The following is an 11,914-nucleotide window of genomic DNA, read 5'->3' as shown; positions in this document are numbered from 1 at the left end:
ATACGAGGGAGAGTAGGATTGAGTATGTGGAGCTTGTGCTATAAGAGCCAGTGGTCCTCCGAAGTCAGCACATTCTTTGAGTACAGTGGATTCTTGTGCTTGCAGTTCACCGTAGAGCTTGTAGAGAGATAAAGAATAGATCTTTCTATCTCCTTGGACTATCCTCTACGCAGTCGTCCAGTGTCTTTATTAGGTTTTGAGCATTCTAACACTCCTAAGTGTACATGCAACCCTAAATACCTTAGATCTATGTTTTCTCTATTATACATGCAAATATGAATATCCAAGGTATTACCCTAACTAGCATACAAAAACTTGATACTTGGGTAATAAACTTGATAGAAATACATACCTTGTTGATGTAGCTTGACTCCATGTAGCTCGAGAGCCTAGTGCCTCAAGTGTGACACCTCAAATGGTTCACACAACATCACCAACACATGGAATAACCAAGAGAAGAAGACATACATGTTCAAATCGGCTAGCCCTCTCACATATGTATCACTAGTGCCAATTTCTTGAACTAAAAGGGTTCTTATATAGTGTGTACATTAGGGTTACACCATGTAACCCATGACTTTACCCATTCCTTATGCTCCATGGGTTTTAACCTCCATGGAGTATCCATGGATCACCACATGGGTTAAACCCAACATAAGGAATCATGGATCATAAGCCCACATATATAAGAATGAATGATTTACACAATCAATCCCCATATATTTAATTAGTCTCTTTTTGATCACTAAATTAAGTCCAAATTAATTCTTGATCAATACTAATTAAATAACATGATTTCATATTAATATATTAGAACTTATAATATATTAATATGTCACAAATGTCCTCTCCTCATAAACGGTCTATCCAAATGTTCTGATGCCATGCAACCCAAATGGACCATGCCGAGTCGGGTCAAGTACATACCAATTATAGTTATGGACTTAGACACTAATCCAACAGTGTCCCACTTGGATAAGTGTAAAACTATTATTGGGTATGACTTCAAGAACCAACTGGCAATCGTAGCTCTCAAAAGCCGCTGTCGAACTCTGACCTTGTAGATGAACTCTGACCTTTGTCAATGACTTGTCCATTAGATAAGGGATCATATATTCCTCCATTCTAGATATCATATGGACTTAGACATGGATTATCAATCATTCTCTCTGTCCATTTGTTGTTTCCCGATTTCCGATTTATGACGACTGACTAATTGAACAAATCAAATCAGTCTAGGCCCGACCGAGCACTTACATTTGTCATCACTAAATCATCGAGGGGCCCACAGATATCGCTTTTATCCCGAAGGTAAAAGGAATGGATAAACTTCGACTCATATGGCTTGTTCTACTACTTGTTGAATCATACACAAAGGCACATTTTATAATATCGAGTTACCAATGCGGTTTCGCGTAATCAATGTACAACCAACTCATAGTAATAACTCATATCTCTAGGTTTGAAGAATATAGGACATTATCGTCTCATAATCACTCGTGATAAAATCCATGAAGTGATTCAAATGAGCGCGGGTTGAATCTAATACTCAGAACTTATGAGCACTCATAAGTGTTGTAGCACCACTTTGTCCAACATCTTAGACCTCTACAAGCCAACCCATGACAGTCTTGATTCATATTTACTTCCAACATATGACCGACTGTGGATGGTTTGAATAACTTAGTCATTCGGGAAGAGTGACCTAGTTTATTTTGGAAGTTAAAACATGCAAAATGAAACACAAGAATAATTGAATCTAGTATGGTATCAAAACCTATGAATATAAATAGAACACTTTTTATTTCTCACCATACTGATTACTCATTATTCATTGTTTCGGTTTAATCAACTTTATACTTGAATTAAAAGCACTAGTTGTCCCATGCTCCAAGCATGTACACTATGTTTTTCTAAACAATAGCTTTTCCATACACCAAGTAAGCACTCTATGTTTGTCTATGATCTTTACTTTGTGAACTAGATCGATTGAACATAACTTCAATGATTCTCTTTTCACACTCCCAAATCCTTATCGAAAATATAAGAATTCCAAATTCCTATCATTTACCGAAATCTGTTAGATTTTAAACTTATATGCATGATCCTCTTGTAATGATTATACACAAAGTCACAAAGACTTGTCAACAGACATTACTGAGTATTCCAATGGAGATCAGTTCCATGGAAACATCCTTCTTGCATTAAGTTTTTCTAATCTTACACAGATTGAATAACTTCTAACTATGAAACATTTCCATATTCCCATTTTGACTGTCACTTCTGAACAAGAGTTGCCTCCTTTCAGAGTATGTCAACATGGTCCTTCCAAAATTAACATTATACTTCCAACTGTCCCTGAGCAACCAATATTTGGTAAACCGTAGATTGTCCTCGACAATTGCTTAATCATTTTAGTCATATCTAATTCTAGATTTTTCCCCCCTTAATGCCCAGAGCATTTGGAAAATTTAGAAAGGATGAATATTATAGAACATGCAATCGATCCTATATCCGAAGCATATGGGACACGATTCATGATGTCTCACATAAAGACATGATACTAGACCAGTCTTTTTGCTATAATATTTCTATTTGCCAAGTTCTTATAATTCAGATTATGAAAAGGGATGTCGTAATCATAATCAAATTTTAGAACGCAAATAATGGAATCATATATAGAATTTCCTTATGTTGAGCCATTCCAACACAAAATCCATGTATATATCCTTGACTAATGATGATTAAAACCTCAATCTAAGCTTTTAGAATTGAAATGAAGTACAATTTCCTCTCCTTAATTATAGCAAAACAACTTTTTCCCAATTGAAACTTTGTTTTTCTATAATTAACATTGCTAACTTGCAACACTTATCATAATTATCATGCTCCCACTAACATGAAAATTATTAGCATAACATTTATGCTCCCACTAGATTTGACATGTATCCAGAAATTAGCCGGACTTCTAGAAATCAATACTTTATTGACTTTCTTACCAAAGTTCAGATTTCTGATACGAGATTGTTTAGACTTTTGCCATTTCTCATAAGTCCATGTTAGTGTGCAGGTTAACCACACACGCTCCACTAACGACTTTGAGAATGCAAAGATCACAATTGGTATCTTACTTAAAATCTACTTGGTGGAAGTGTTTCCTCACCATCATTTTCATGAATCGGAGAGAAACCTTATGACCCTTAGATTTTATGGTGTATGTGTTCTTATCCACGTGAATTTGTCAAAACCATAATCACAAGACTAGGTTAGTGACAAATCCAAACTCATATGGATTGAACTTGTGCAATCTTAACTTCTCGCCACCTGCCAATACAGGGCCTGCCATTGCTTCCAAGTAGTTATGCAAACCATCGAGAGCATGTAGAACTCAAAGGTATAGTCAACTTTACTGGAATAGGAACAGAAATGTCAACACAATAGGTTATAAACCTCTAGTCCTTGTGCTAGTGATGAAATACAAGTTTTTATTCTTGATTAGTTTTTGAAATACTTTCACAATCTTTTAGACTCCCACTGTCCTCTTGACATATAAAACTATCTTGCTAAATATTCCAGAGATAGTGCGGATTCTTTATCAAGACAAAAACTTCACACAATTGGCCTTAGTTGGTATTTGTTTTATCCAAAACATCACAACTTACCAATTTCAAATGTACAAGAGTATGACACTTTTACTCTTACATTTGACAGGTGTTATAAAGCTTTCTTTAAGATATGTCACTCAACTTACAGTCTTGGAGTATGACTCTAAGACTTGTTTTTGGAACGAAGTACGACCCATCTTCTTGATTTAACCATTCCAACAATTCAAGATTCCTCTTCTTAGTCATAAGAATGCACTAAGATTTCCTTAGAGGACTAATTGTGATATGATTTCTAAATCATTAAGATGATCACAAAACCTGATACTAAAGTACTCTCCCATCTTTTCAGATTTGAGAAACTTTTATCTTTCTGCCTAATTTGATTCTTCTCATTCGTTCTCCCATACATCGAAACTTTTCCAATGTTTCAGAATTATACTTAAACTTGTAAGTATAACAATATTTACTAAACTTTAGTAAATCATGACGAATAGTCTTATTGATCTTTTGTGGTGCACTTGACCGGTGCACCAGAATGTGTACTCGATCCCTTAGTCCTTCACTTCACTCACATATACATGTGAACAAGGAATTAATCTTAATTTTCCAAAGATGGAAATTCTCATTCATCATACTATACGACTTGCATGATTTCCAAGTTTCTATCCAACTGAAACCTTGGGTGATGAGAATCTTTCCTTATTTGGTAAATTAGACATTACCACAAATGAAAGAATCAAATCCATTTTTCCAATATTGCTATCAATGGAATCATATAAGCAACAGTTTTTCACAAATGCCATTGTAAGGATACTTAGAATAAATGAAATCAAAAATTTATTTTTATTTTAAAAACTTTGTGGAAAAACTTATCCTTACAGTGCAAAAGCATATGAAAACTTTGTTGTTATCTATTCCTAAGCAATATATCGTAACTCCTAAGCAACAGCTCAAAATTCTGATCACCGAACCATGCGATCGAAATCCATCTTTGCGATCAGAATCAGCATATACTTCCTTTAAGTTTCTTCACTTTTCTTTGATTCTTAAAACATCAACATGTAACCCAGTCACATCATGTAATGAGAATCTCAGAATAGAAACTTAACAGAGTTAGATAGTGGACTTTTACCTGAAGTAGAGTCAAACTTCTTGACTTGATCAACCTTATGTTCTTTCAGGTAAATAGGCAGCTTCGCAATCAATGCCCCTTCCTTTGTCAAGAGAAACATATGGACTCCTTGGAAATGGGGCACTGGACTATCTTAGACTTAGCCATTTTCTTTACCATTTGGGCAACCGAGTTGACTATGGTCGATCCCTTTCCATTGGGAAGAGAAAGCTTTTCTGGATATTCAATGTTACCATTGTCAATGTCCATGGTAGTCTGGGAAGTTGATCTTCTAATTAAATTTGCTCTACCAGTGCTTCAAATCGTTGATGATTCAGCAGCACAAAGCAAATAGATAAGATCATTAAGGGTCATGTCATAGTCTGTTTCATAGTAGTCCCAAGGAACTAACTATGTGACTTAGAAAGTGATTGAACATCCGACTTTCTTAAGACTTTGACACCCAACTCTCCCGGCTTGTCAATATGTGACTTCATCTCCAAGATGTAAGAACACATAGGCCTTTCTTGCCAATAGGACTTGAGTGACCTTGAACTTGTGGGTTAGGGAGAATAGTTGGAGGAGGTGGAGGAAGAGAAGTTCCAAGAGATTTGGGAAGATCATAGATGTCTGAGCTAGAAATCTTTTGGGAGATATTCAAGATAGTTGATTTAATTTCCTTAATATAACACCCAATATGAAATATTAAGGCTACGAGCCAAGACAATATTTTATAACTTGGAAGAGGGGTGCCGTAATCCAAGCTATAGAATATTTGAAGGTAGGTGAATGACGATTCACCAATTTCCACCAGGAAAAACGAAATAATTTATTAGGTTTTAATTGGATTTGAAACTCCTAGATCTTTTGAGATTCATTGAACTTTTCAATGGCATGTTTCAATCTCGAGTGTGCCCTTTAGGTTTTGTGACTAGGATGCCGAGGATCACTAAACAAGGTGTGAAGTAACCATGCAAATTACTTGGTACTCTTAAATGTTTATCACCCAACCGATGTGCCGGTTAACCACGCACGCTCCACCGACCTATGACAAACATTATGAAACCCTTTGCCTACCTTGTTAAATCAAGCTAGTGTGCCGGTTAACCACATGCGCTCCACTAACCGACTTAAGCAAAGTGAAAAGTGTAATTCCATGGGTTAGCACCTTATTCACATTTTCCTAAGTAACTAAGATTGGGAATTATAAGTGTTTAGTTACTTAGTATTTATCATTAATACTTTTAATGAAGGGAGAATTATAGTCCTTGTCCTACCCGTTCGGCTAACGACCCTCCACCAGTCAATGAAGCGGTGGGTGAGAGTGGACACCCATTAAACTGCCATTTTATAGGCAGTAACCTTATACCCCCCTTATAGACCAGCTTCGTGAATGAGGCCTACTAACGGTAAGACTGACTTGCTCTTATATATATATATATATATATATATATATATATATATATATATATATATATATATATATATATATATATATATATATATATATATATATATATATATATAATCAACTTATAATATTAGAAAGTATAAGGGTTGAATTTTAACTTTTAAAATCCTAAGGGCTTAATTTGGAATTGAAGTATTCATGAATGAAAACTTTTCAAATTCCAAAACTTGAGGGCAAATTTTGAAACTATTAAAAAACTTTTCAATTCCATAACTTATGCGTTTAAAGTAGTTTTAATTAAACAAACTCTTCAAGTTCCATAACTTGAGGACAAGTTATGGAAGACTTTAAACCATTAAAAGAATGTGACTCTTCCTTATTCATAACTTATGGAAAACTTTATGAGTTTTATGAAACTTAAATGTGACTTTTCATATAACTTGAGGACAAGTTACAAAAACACATTTTAGAATCAACTCTTAGATTAATTTGGATTGATAACAACAATTTCACATAACATTCCTATTAATCTAAGCAAATCATAAGAACAAGATAATTCAATCAAACTTTTTCATGTAATTATCCTATCCATTAAACTAATACAAAAAATGAATCTAATGACAATTATCTTTGAAATTGGATTAGCATGAACATTACCACATCAAAAACAGGTTTATAAGTTCAAAAACAGGTTAGGGTAATGTTTCTAGTCCAATTCCGGCCAAAAAACTCGAATATATGCTGTCTGGGGGTCCAACTCATCGAGTGCACGAACCAACCCGGCGAGTTGGATGCATTTAGCCTTGGACTCGTTGAGTCCCTTTATGGACTCGGCGAGTCTGCTGAGCAGACAGCAACAAAATTCGTTTTTTCAGCCAATTTTGCAAGTATAACAAGAAAACAAGCCTAGGCTCTGATACCACTATTAGGTTTTGAGCATTCTAACACTCCTAAGTGTACATGCAACCCTAAATACCTTGGATCTATGTTTTCTCTATTATACATCCAAATATGAATATCCAAGGTATTACCCTAACTAGCATACAAAAACTTGATACTTGGGTAATAAACTTGATAGAAATACATACCTTGTTGATGTAGCTTGACTCCATGTATCTCGAGAGCCTAGTGCCTCAAGTGTGACACCTCAAATTGTTCACACGACATCACCAACACATGGAATAACCAAGAGAAGAAGACATACATGTTCAAATCGGCTAGCCCTCTCACATATGTATCACTAGTGCCAATTTATTGAACTAAAGGGGTTCTTATATAGTGTGCACATTAGGGTTACACCATGTAACCCATGACTTTACCCATTCCTTATGATCCATGGGTTTTAACCTCCATGGAGTATCCATGGATCACCACATGGGTTAAACCCAACATAAGGAATCATGGATCATAAGCCCACATATATAAGAATGAATGATTTACACAATCAATCCCCATATATTTAATTAGTCACTTTTTGATCACTAAATTAAGTCCAAATTAATTCTTGATCAATACTAATTAAATAACATGATTTCATATTAATATATTAGAGCTTATAATATATTAATATGTCATAAATGTCCTCTCCTCATAAACGGTCTATCCAAATGTTCCGATGCCATGCAACCCAAATGGACCATGTCGAGTCGGGTCAAGTACATACCAATTATAGTTATGGACTTAGACACTAATCCAACAGTCTTCCCAAACCATTAAGAAACTAAATATTTGTCTCATGGTTGCTTCGGACCGTGCCAGCATTAGATAACTTAGTGACAATCAGGTTGAACCTTCTGAAGGAGTCTTCCAAACTTTCGCCAGTATGAGCTTTGAAATTGTTGAACTCATTGAGTGCGGCTGTGAGCTTCTTATCTTGATCTTGTTCAGTGCCCTCATATAAGTTTTTGAGAACATCCCAGATCTCTTTCGCTGATTTGCAGTTTATGATAATGTCGAAGTTGTCAGGAGCAATTCGACAAGAGATTTCATAAAAAGCAACATCATCATTTTCCATTTTATCAAGATCGTCTTTGGTGGGACGATTCATGGGTGGTTGACCTCCTCCTAGTCTGGCTGTGGCACCATCAGTTTGAACTGGTGTAAGAACAGGGACATGTGGCCCTTCTTCTACAGATCGCCATACATCTCTTCCAAGTCTCCTTAAGTATCTTTCCATCCTCTGAGACTAGTGATGAGATTCGTTTGCCACCAATATTGGGGCTCTATTAGAACCACCAACACTGTTGTAAACATTGAGAGATAATGCTTGTGCTATATTTCCTTGTTTTGAAAATTTTGTTTTTTTTTTTGAGAAATGAGCTTCAGTGGTATAGAAGGCCTTTTGAAAATCAGAGTTTTGCTTCAAAAAGCAACCACTTTGGCTCTGATACAGATTGTTGAGAGAAAAACTTGAGTCACACTTGAACAAACGTTAGAACAAGTGATAATGCGGAATAAAGTTTAACTCAAAGGATCATTAAATCTCAACAATAATAATAAGTTAGAGTTTGAATGTTAGAAAGTTAGATGCGAAAATATAAGGAAATATAAAAGACAGCAAGTATTATATCAAGTATACACTTAAGTTGATTCTTAACAAGGAATGCAATCAGACCAAGTTAGTAAGTGAGATCAAACTTAGTGATTAAGTCTAGAAAGACTTGCTCCGAAGAGAGATTTCAAACAGTTACGATTATATGTAAGTGATAAGTAAGAAGGGAGTAAAATGAGTGATAAGATTCAAGATGCGTAAGAGAAGTAGTTTTCATTGAGATAGAGAGAACTCTCTTTATAGAGTCTCGAAGATTACATACAGTCTAATCTGTTAAGAGTTGCCACGCATGACACATTGGATAAAAGAAAGTACTTATAGAAAAACAGATATAAGACTAAGACTAAGAGTTGATGACGATGACTGTGGTTCCTGAAGGCAGCTTCAGATCTCTTTTAAGTTTAAGAGGGTCACTTTTATGTTTCAACATAAAAGTTTTCTTAGAAAAAACAAAGAATTGTTTATTATATTTGATATGTTGTTTTGTATAAAAAAGTCATTTGGACCTTTTTGTTGTGTTTGATTGATATTTATTTTTTCATAAGATGTAATAGCTAAATAAATATATTTTTTTAATTTGTTTATTTTATGTAATAAATTAGCTTGACTAGTTTTATTTTTATTTGGATATAACAAGATGAAGAAATGACATTTTTCAAGATTAATTAACTACTTGAGACTATAATCCCAACCATGAGCTTCTACTCTTGGTTTTAGGCTTAATTATAGTCTTGATGGTTTAAGTGTTACAACATTTACAACATAAAGATTTGAAGTTCTTTTGTAAGGAAGAGTTGTCTTGCCAAGTGGGAGCTTGAAGACCTTTTGAAGACTCCTTTAAGTCCTTCAGGATTGACTTAATAATTCTTGTGATGGCTCACAAAAATTATTACTAGACATGACTTGGTCTATATACATTTTAATGCATGCATATGATGATTATTTTATGTTGTTGTCTGTTGTGTTTTGTGTATGAAAATAGTTTTTACATGTCAAATAATATTTTAACATAAGATAATGTCACTTGGAGTTTGATTAAAAATATTTAAAATGTAACATAAGATGTTTATAAATGACTATTTATAAAAACGTTTTTACCGGTTATCTGTTAAAACTCAATTTTTTGTTAAAAATAATTTTACTGAAAAACTTATAAATAGCCAACTTTGAAAAATTTAAAATGGTTTAAAAGGTATTTAAACATTATATAAACTCCATGTCTTTTTAATAAATAAGAGGTTTTATTAAAAAGACTAAAAATCAGTTTCTAGCATTATAACGAAAAATAATAAAACTTGTTGATTATTTACGTTAAAACTTAATATATGATATTATTTTTTTAAACTTAACGAAGCATGTTGGTATTATGTTTTATGCATGCCAAATGAGATTTAAAACATAAGTATAATCATCCATGTTTTGGTTTATCAAAATATGACTTTTATCCAAGATGCATAAAATTGAATTTATTAAATAAAATGAGTTTTATTATACAAATTCATAAAGCCATAGGATTTTGATTGTTAAAAAGATATTTAAAATTTTTATTTTAAAACTTATCCAAATCTCCAAGTCTCAAGTATAAAATGAAATTTTATTAAAGACTATTATCGGTTCTTCAAAGCGTTCTACGACTAAACGTTAAATATCGGATTTTAGTTGATCGCGGCTAATGGTGAATAAAATGAAGTTTTATTTGGTACCTAATGAACCTTATAAAAAATGATATGATTTTTACAAAGGGTACATGAATTGTTGGATGCATGAAATATTCATGAGACCATGGTTTTATAACTATATTTGCAAAACATATATATAATTTTTTCTTAAAATACAAATCATTGTCGTCCTTTTGAAGAACACTCAGGCATCATTTGTTTGTTCTTAGTGGGCGATGGATCACCTAACCACTAGGATTGTATTATGATGTTTGTGGTGGTTTTTCATTTTCTAGTGACGTAAGGGTCACCTTGTCACTAGTTAGTTGCAATACTACAAGTTGTTTCAAGTAGGATGACTTGATCAGAATCTTGTGTGATAAAGGTCACCTAAACATGAGAGGTCTGAGGTATAGATTGGATCAAATCTACCAAGTTAAACAAAAGTTTTTTGGGATCCCGTTATATAAGAATTCCATATTTTATGCAATTGGTAATCGCTACCTACCGAGTTTGATTAAGTGACTGGGATAAAGGGTCACCTACCATTTAGTTGTTTCGTTAGATGAATCCTGGACTTTAATAAATGAATGTGTTAGAAACAATAAAAGGTGTTAAATTTTAATGAATTACTATTAAAAATACTATGTGAAATTTTTTTAAACTTTGTATATAACTTTTAATACTCTTACGCCCCTGTAAAACCTCTCTCCTATTGAGTTGCAAGAGACAGTAACATTTGATGGTTATAATTTCTATAACTGGTATAATACCTTGAGGTTCTTCCTTAGGGATAAATAGAAATTATATGTACTGAAAGATCTCATACCTGAACAACCTCTGCTTACCAGTCAATCTGATCATGATACTTTGATGAAAGTGTTATTGTGATGATGTTGATATGTCTCACATCATGCTGGAATAATTTCCCTTGAATTGCAAAAAGTCTTGGATGATTATGAAACATATTAGATATCTCATCAATTAAAGTAGATATTCATACAGAACAGTAGAAAGTGCTTCAAAACTGTTCAATCATTGAATAAAAGGAATGTATAAGATATTGTGTACTAAAATATACTCATAGTTCAGTTAAAGGGAATACAACATAAACCCAGAAATCAAGAAAGGTCCTAAATGGTTAGTGTTGTTTCTATTATGGAAGAAACTGGACACTAAAAGAGGAAATGCTCCTCTAAAGATCATCAAGTAGAGGAAGTCTGACTTGGACAAGACTACAAATATCTATATGAGATAACTATTTATTTTTTCCATCATTCACTTGAGTGTTTTATACTACATGTGACACTAATAATTGATATTAGGTGCTGATCTTGTTGAAAAAATAATCAACTGATTACGGACGAATGGTATTTCATGTTGAAAATATAACAAGTGTTGTTATAGTTATTTGAATAATATATGTTTTGTACCTATTCTTATATGAACATGTAACAGTTGGAATTTATGAATAAATCTAGATTTACTTATCAATTAATGGATGGTTATATTCATATATAGAAACGATGTATTATGTTTTGAGAATATTTCCTCATAATGTCATTCATGAAGTAAATC

This window comes from Lactuca virosa, chromosome 3 (genome assembly GCF_052849685.1).
Source record: "Lactuca virosa cultivar CGN04683 chromosome 3, Lactuca_virosa_CGN04683_v6, whole genome shotgun sequence".
In the NCBI taxonomy this organism is placed as follows: domain Eukaryota; kingdom Viridiplantae; phylum Streptophyta; class Magnoliopsida; order Asterales; family Asteraceae; genus Lactuca; species Lactuca virosa.
Note: the sequence above shows the minus strand (reverse complement) of the source record.